Below are 8,903 nucleotides of genomic sequence, written 5' to 3' on the forward strand. Positions count from 1 at the left end.
CAACGTGGCGTCCGATGAAGTGCCGAGAGACCAAGTATTGGTTTTTAATACTGGTCCTGTCTGGTTTCAGGGGAGCTGCCACAAGGCGTGCCCACGCAGCCATGATTTAAGACGGAAGCCCATACCTTGCAGAGAAATGTGTGTTTCCAAGGAACTGAAGGATTAAGAAGGGCTGGGAAAGGAGTTCCTAACTCCTCTGGGAACAAACTGTAAGCCCAGTTCCAATGACAACGCTACTTCAGGGGAGTTGTGCTGAATTAAGGAGAGAAAACACCTGCCATTCTCACAGCCCTTTTTCTTGCCAGTCTTGAGGCTTCCACGCTCAGATGTTCCCCTTCATGCTTGGTCATACCAACCACCGAACCACTGAACCACTGCTACTACAAGGGGACTGAGGAGGTCTCTTGTCCAACCACGGGCTCAGGGCAGGGTCAACAATGAATATAGACCTGGATGCTCTGGGTTGCGGCCACTCAGGTCTTGAAGGCTGGCCTCCAGGCTCGTGGATCCCACAACCTCTCTGGGCAAGCCACTCCAGTGCTTCATGATCCTCACAAGGATTTGGGGTTTGATTCCTTGTCTCCAGCCTGAACCTCTCGAGTTTCAGGACATGCCACTGTCTCTCAGCCTCCCACCAGGCAGTGCTGGGAAGAGCCTGTCCCCAGCCCCTTGATGCCCTCCCCATAGGCACCGGGGTGTGCTGTGAGGTGCCGCGACGCCTCCTCTGCTCCATGCTGAACCAGCCCCAGCCCCACACCCCCTCCTTGCCTCCCCTCAGCCCCTCTGGTTTGTCGGCCTCCCTCCTGCCCAGGACCCCAAATGGGACATAGTGCCCAGATGAGGCCTGGTGGGTGCTGAGCAGAGGGGATCACTCTTGTGCCCTCTGGCTAGGGGAGAAAGACAGGAGAAAACCCACCAGAGCGAGCCAAGTGCTGCCTTTGACACCCCGTGGGAGGAAGCAGGGGAGCCCAGAGGGCTGGCCAGCGGTGCTGGGGTGTGGGGAGAGCCTGTGGGACTTTGTCCTGCAGCCTCCCAGGGAGGCACGAGGTGTTAGCGAGTGAACCCTCTTGCCATACGTGCCTGGAGACGTCTGCCCCGGCCAGAGCAACATGACAGGGCCCTGGGAAGACACGGCCGAGGCCTCGGTGACTGGTGTGAAACACCGATGCCGAGCACAAGACAAGAGATGGGGGCATGGAGTGGGCAGTGGCATTGCGATAGCTCCAGACGCCTGTGCTGGGGCCACAGCGCTGCTGGGGGGAGTGCCATGGCGAGGATGGCCCGTTGTGATGTCCCCGAGAGATGGACTGCATGGCTGATGTCACCGCTCCCAGCTGCTGACGTCCCGATCCTGAGCGATGGTTGTTGTCAGAGGATGGCTGTGATGTCACCAGCGATGGATTGTGACCAGGCATCCCTCACCGCTTGTAGCCGGGTGCCGAGTCCCACCCAGCTGGCTCGGGCCCACACTCTAGCTGAGCAGTTCGCGAGGCTGGAGTGTTGCGTGAAGCCTTGGTGCTGGTGTCCTGAGTGGGGAGTTGTTGCTTGCAGCGCTCCGTGCCCAACCCCAGACCTTTCAAAAGATTATCCCCGGCCCTGCCAGGTTCAGGCAGCCGGGGCACCCAGGAGGCGCGCTCGCAGCAGCAGAGGTGAGCTGGGCGGGGAAACCTGACCCTGGGGAGCTGGGGGGTTTCCTTCTGGAGGGACCTGGGCATTTCTTCCAGCCCTCCCCGGGCCAGCCAGTGACCGTGGCCTCTCTTCCTTTCTAGCGTGACAGCCGCTGCTGCAGCGCCAGAGAGGGGAGCAGCTTGACATCCCCAGCTCCCCCCAGCCCACCGCAGCCCGTGGAGAGCATGGCCATGGAGCTGGAGAACCGCTGTCCAATATGCCTGGACAGCTGGGACGATGCTGCCTATGTGATGCCATGCCTCCACCAGTTCTGTTACACGTGCATCCTGCGGTGGGCTGAGAGCAAGCCCGAGTGCCCCCTCTGCAAGAGGAGAGTGCAATCCATCGTGCACTCGGTGAGGGCAGACAATGATTTTGAAGAGGTCGTCATCAGGCCGTCTGGGTTGGCATCGGCGTCGGCTGGCACCCGCCAGGCAGGACGAGCGCGCAGGCACCCAGCCACCCACAGCCGCCCTCGCCCTGTATCACCCCAGCCGCTGGCGGTCGAGTCGGTGCCAAGGGCTCCTCTTGGCGGCCTCCAGCCTGACACCTGGGCGTCCCTTTTTGACGACCACCCAGCTCTCCTCCAGCGCTTTCTGCCCTGGCTGCAACAGCAGCTGGGGCTGATCTTTGCGGAGGAGCCTTCAACAGCCGTCGTGTTGGAGGACCTCATCCTGTCTGTCCTGGGCCTCTTTGGGCTGGACGAAGGCGTCCTGGTCCGGCTGCTGCAGGTCAGCCTCCAGAATCGCGCGGCGACATTCGTACAGCAGCTTATCAATGTCGCCGTGCAACGCTGTGGCGGGGAGGCCCACCGTCTGCTGGGCCTCGAGGACGGCCATGCTGCCGAGGAGCGGGAGGGCAGCCCCGCGGCTGCCCCTCCTCCTGCTGCCTCCCGAAGGGGGTCTCCTGCCCCTGGCCCAGCCCCGTCCAGCAGCCCTGCTGGAGCTGACGAAGAGGAGCGCCCCAGCACCTCAACCGCTGCTCTTCGTGGGGGTCCCAGCAGCCCCCGCGACGCCCCCGTTCCCACCCACGGGGAGCAGGAAGAGCTGCACGAGGATCTGGGGGAGGCTGTGGCAGGTCCCTCCACTCCCAGCTGGGGCAGGGACCCCTCTCCTGCGCAGCCACGGCGAGCCCCGAAGAGGAGGGCCAGCAGCTCCCAGGACTCTTCCCAGCCACCCAAGAGGCCACCCCGGCGGCAAAACTAGATCCAGGACCCAGGAGCTGCCAAAACCAGGGCCGGGCCAGCAGCTGGGGCACGTGCCGGCCCGCAAGTCCATCAGAAGGCCCTCACTAGTCAAGATCTATCAAAGAGAATAAATTGCCCAAAGGCAAGTGCTGCCCAGCTCCAGGCCTGCATCTCTGCAGCTGGTCCCGCGGCAGATGTTGCCAGCCGGGGGCTCTCCAGGGCCAGCCCGTGCCCCATCGCTCATCACCCCAGGCCTCGTCTCCTCCCCACCGCACCCTCTGCCCCCACGTCCCGGGGCTCTGCTCTCCTACCAGCCTGCACTGCTGGGTGCAGCCTCGCTGTGGCGGCGCCCAAATCCCTCCTCCTGCACAGAGTCACGACGTGGTGCTGCTCTCTGCGTCACCCTAGGGTCGTACCCTGCCAAGGCAGGAGCCCCAAGAAGTTCAACAAGGGGAAGCGCAAAGTCCTGCACCTGGGGAGGGACAACGCCAGGCACCAGCACATGCGGCGGGCTGCCCGGCTGGAAAGCAGCTTTGCAGGAAAAGCCCTGGACGCCCTGGTGGGCACCAAGTTGATCATGAGCCAACAATGTGCCCTTGCCACGAGGAACACTAACGGTGTCCTGGGCTGCATTAGGAAGAGTTTTGCCAGCAGCCTGAGGTCGTGATCCTTCCTCTCTACTTGGCACTGGTGATGCCACACCTGGGGCACTGTGTCCGGCTCTGGGCTCCCCGGTACAAGAGAGAGAGGCACATCCTGGAGAGAGTCCGGCAAAGGGCCATGAAGATGTCTGAGGCACTGGAGCATCTCTCCTCTGAGGAAAGGCTGAGCAAGCTGCGACTCTTTAGCCTGGTGAAGAGAAGGCTCAGAGGGGATCTGATCAAGGTATAAAAAGGCCTGAAGGCAGGCTGCAAAGAAGATGGAGCCAGGCTCTTTCCGGTGGTGCCCAGTGACGGGAGAAGGGATACTGAAGCACAGTCTGGACATGATCCTGGGTAAGCGGCTCTAGCTGTCTCTGCTGGAGCAGGCGGCCTTGACAAGATGACATCCCAGAGCTCCCTTCCAACCTCAACCTTTCTGTGATTCTGCAAAAGTATTTGACTTGTGTAAAGAATCTGTTCTAATAACTTCATTTTGGTTATATAAAGTAAAGAAGGACAGGGAAGTACTACAATTCTGCTCTGCTTATACTTATTAGCCACCCTCAGGACACATACCACGATGTATGATGCAGGTGCAGTTTGTGCTACTAAGTAAATGGACTGAAACCTAGGACTGCTAGGAAAGACCCATAACCATTATGCCAGAGGATAAATATTTTCTCTCTCTTCTGCTGATCTTGTAATTTTTATTTCAGCTGAAACTGTTCAGTCTTCTTGACCTTACTTTGTGAGTACTTCCCAGTGTTGCGCTTGCCTTCACGGATTAAAACCCACACCTTTAAAATAAATTATTCACAAGGGAACAACAACAACAACAAAATCACACACCTCTACTTCCATTATTAGAAATAAACCAAACCGTTACTCTGCCTGACCCTCACTCCTAGCTGTTTGCTTCATGTTCTTCTTGCTCTGTAACAGATCATTCATGTTTTCAGACAATCTCCTCCATAGTCATGTTCTCTCCTTCACAGCATCTTTAATCTTTTTCTCCAGTCAGGATGATAGTGCAATCCTTGTATAAAGTGCCAGTGTACCATACCTCCAGCCCAGAATTATGTCCTCCAAATAGAGTAAATTAAAAAAAAAAATTAATATGTGAATGGAATAAAGTCTGTAAGCTTAAATAATATATTCTAATCTAATTAGATAATGTAATCTGTTAATTATTCAAGAAAATGAAATGTATGAAAAAAAGTAATGGCCTACAGATTTTCTGAAAACTGAATACCATAATTATGCTTCAGAAAACATACAAATACAGAAGACAGTTCTTATAAAAAACTAAAAAGTACACAAACAGGAATGCAGCCAACCCCTGTATATTTAGCAACCTTTTTCAAAAGCTATTCAGCTTGTAATTTTGAGTTTCAGAAATTAAAGGCTTGGTCCATATGATTTAAATTGTCAGCCAACAGTGTGTATGCCTTCCTGTACTCACGTCATCTTATCTACTTCTTCAACCAATTAGGCAGCCAGTGACATATATTATAGTGTCCTTTCGCAGCATTTACATTCTATAACAAGAATGTCCTCTGAAGTTTGTACGACTAAGCTTAAAAAATGTGTTAATCAGAAAATATTAGTCAACCTAAAAACGCTTTTGTACCTATTGCAAAGAATATATGACAATGTGAGATAAAAGCTATAGAAATGTTCACTGTATACTGAAGGTATTGTATTTAGGAGTATACAGAAACATCGCTAAGCTTTTTCTGTTACATTGAAACAGTCATTTCAACAGATTAGTCCTTTCCTTTGGTATAACTCTATGTCTTGCTGCTTAGGGTCCTTTTAAGCATGTAAACTAGCAGAGCATAATTGACTTCCTTCTCTTTTAACAATTAACTCTCAATACAGTCAGCAAATACACTGTGTTCCAAGATACAATGTCCAATTCCCTTTCATTCGCATGCTTGAAGATAGCTGCAAAGCTGAGGAACTACAGAACAGAAGACCTGGGACATCCAGGAGACAGAAAGGCGTCTTTAGCTGTATGTCTAGGCATGCAGTCACCAGGGACACACTACGGGTGTGGAGATTCAAGAGGACATCTGCTTGGATAAAATGAATATATTCAGATTACCTGTGCAACCTTCCTATGAGTGACACACAGAGGCAGAAAGGATCTAACTGAATACAGGACATTAATCAAAATATAAAATCAAAAAGTTGTAAGAAAATATTTTTTTACTTATCATTCAGATGCTGGAAAAAGCACTGGTTCTAAACTTAGCTGAATTATAATGTTTGCATGTCTGTTATAGGTAATTTCTTACTATTTACACAAAACAATGTCCACTGTATGTATCTGAAGTCAGATTAGACGCATTCCTTTATTTACTTGCATTACATTTTTCTGACGTTGTCTCCTCTGTCTCTCCGCTTCAATCAGATAAACACCTTCATCTATTCCTATTAATTAAACAGCACGGTGAGCTTCAAAACTGAACTTTTGCTGCCTATTGATTAGATTGCTTTTAGCAAAGGTAGCATATTGTTTTACTGAAAAAGCTGGCAGATTACTTGAAAAACAGCATATTCACTTGAATTCTTAGTGAATGTTTGGGCTCACTGTATTCAGAAACCTTTCCTATTTGTCATTAGTCATGTGGTTGCCTAAATACTGAAAAATAGTTAATTGTGCATTTTGATAACTTCCTTAGTCTTTTCTGTTTTACTTCAAGCTCAAGCTCTACATACCCAGAGATACTTAAGAATCTCAGTTTTCATCAAAAGGAAATGTTTTAAATCCTTGTGGTTGCAGAGGAAAAGCTGAAAAGCAACAAAGAGGAACAAAGCAGAGAGAGTAAGTAAACAAAACTCCACTTTTCCCCACTTTCAGACTCTATAGCACATAAAACCTCCGACAAACCAAAGCCAGTGAGTTTGGCGACCAATTTTCTTGAATTCAGTTGCAATTTTGTATTTCCAAATTTCAAAGCAGAGGCGATGTAGCAACTGTTCAAAACACTAAGGCTATTAAAAGGCTATTAAAAGGCTATTAAAAGGCTATTTCTATCTTGAAAATATATTTTTTCCACAGCAGAAATCTGGGCAACTAGATGGATCACTATTTAAAGTTTGTATCAGAGATACTTAGTCTTGCACGCACTTCTAGGGTCACTGTAATATTAACTATAAGGGCAATTACATAAAGGCTATGTATCTCAGGTATTTCAGAGACATCTCAGATACCTCAGAGAACTAGGACATGAACTTGACATGGGGGCCACACAGGGCTGTTTACATTCCCTGGGACTGGAGAACAGTTCTGGATAGTCTTACCTGCTCTTTACCTGACTGAATGCTTCCTGTGTTCTTTCGCTCTCCAGTATGTCCCCTGCCTCCCAGAGCTACTCTGCATGTGCCCACAAAGCCGTGGACCTGTAGCAGGTCTGTGTCTGAGGTGGCAGCTCCGTTGTTTTGTTTTCCCTTTTTCTAAGAGAATAACTCCAGACCAGAGCCAGGCAAAGAGAAAGGGAGTCCCTACTGAGAAGAAGTAGCAGTCAGTTTTCATTAGAATAATACTTTCTGGCGTAGAATGACTCTTGTCAGATAAACAAATGAAGACTAAGGACTGGAAATACCAGATTGCCCATTAATTAAAACAAGGATGAAGGAATTACTGAGTTATTTCAAGCTAATTGCTCAAATGCCCTTTCCAAGACTTCAGGGAAAATATCCCAGAGCACACCGACTCATTAGAGTAAGTAATTTTCTTTCTGACCATGCAGAGATACATATGCAGCAAAATTCCGCTGTGTGAAACTTGGTGAAAAGAACGCAAAGGAGAGATAACACAGTCCGATTTCAAGCACTTAACTCTTACTTTGACAGAGGGCCGTCACAAATAAAACCCCAAACCAAACCATGCCAAAACTCAACACTAGATGATCTTGTAAGAAGAATACAAAGGTTTTGCTTAGACTGCAAATTAAGTATGCATTTGATAAGATCGGGAACAACTGAGTTGTTTGCATTTACAGCTAAATCGTAAGTTATTCATCACAGTGTATGAATAATTATTTTTTCCAAAGTGCCTTGAGTTTGTCTAGATTCAAGAAAATATTTCACTGTCCTGAGCAGCTCCTTCGTTTGGAGTGTGGATTAAATTCCAGTGCATGTACTTTTTGTGAATGTTTTGGAGAATCCTAAAGTCCAGTAATCAAAAGCAAGTTAGGTGGTACCGCCAGGATACTGCAGCTAAAAGCAGGTATCAGGCTCATCATTCCAGGCGTAGGGCAGGTCATGGCAGTACGGCTTCTGGGCTGCAGCTGACTGTGCGACTGTAGTCTTAGAGAGGTGCCTACTCTTTCTTAATAGTCACTCTTTCCTAATATTCACTCCTTTTCTTCTCCATCTATATATTCTACATTTTTCCTTTCATTTCCTTTGTTTAACTTCTATTTTTCTGCCCCATAAACAGTAGTTTGCTTGAACAATTCTAAAACAAGGGATTGGTCCGTCTTTCCATGCACATTCAGGTGTGAAAAGGGTGAACCTAAATTAATCCTGAAACAACTCTCAAGACCAAAAATGTTTCCTGTAGCCTGCTTTAGTCTTTTGTCTGTTTTATTCTACGATGAGTTCTCACTTATACACCATGGCTATATTTGGCAATAGCAGTAATATAAGAATGCTATAGCCAGCCTATTATTTATTGAGTTTACTCCTGATCTTGCCTAAAAGGGCTGAGCCTAGTCTTTTGTCCTCATCCCTTTTATTTATTTTCTCTTAAGATATGTCTATGTGTTTATTGGTTCAGTTTACAAACTCTGCCATTTAGACTTCCCCCAGAGCTAAATTTGCTGTCTGGAGCTATAGTGAATCTTGCATGCTTGTACATGTGGCAAAGAAAAATGAGTAAACGTTCCCAAGTCATAGTCGAGGAGAACTTAATAGCCAGGAAAGTCACGAGGTCTTCTGTTAGTGCTCTTGGCCAGTAAACAACAACATTCTGAGAAAGCCAGGAAGTCAATGAGGGAGCCATATGAAGTGAAACATAAGGTGTTTCAAGGGCACATCTATTGTAAGAGTAAACTTGTAGCTACTTTCACTTTTTTAATATATAAAAGAAAAAAAAAATCGGCCTGATATGTGACATGCCATAATAAAGAAGAATAATCGGCAGACTTCAGGATAACTAAGAATGTCACTTTACAAATTAGAGAGTTCAGAAAGTGACGGGTTTAAAAATTTTCTTTAGAACTTTAAAATGTCAGGCATTACATACTTTAACTTGGTTTATAGGTTTGTATGCAATTAATGCCACAATGCTTTCATTTTCAAGCTGCTCTTTTACCCGTACAACATTACGTATGCTTTAGGGTACACACAAGACCCTGCTTGCTGCAAAAGATCCACAAGTTAGTATATTCACTGAA

Source organism: Gymnogyps californianus, chromosome Z (assembly GCF_018139145.2).
Source record: "Gymnogyps californianus isolate 813 chromosome Z, ASM1813914v2, whole genome shotgun sequence".
Lineage (NCBI taxonomy): Eukaryota > Metazoa > Chordata > Aves > Accipitriformes > Cathartidae > Gymnogyps > Gymnogyps californianus.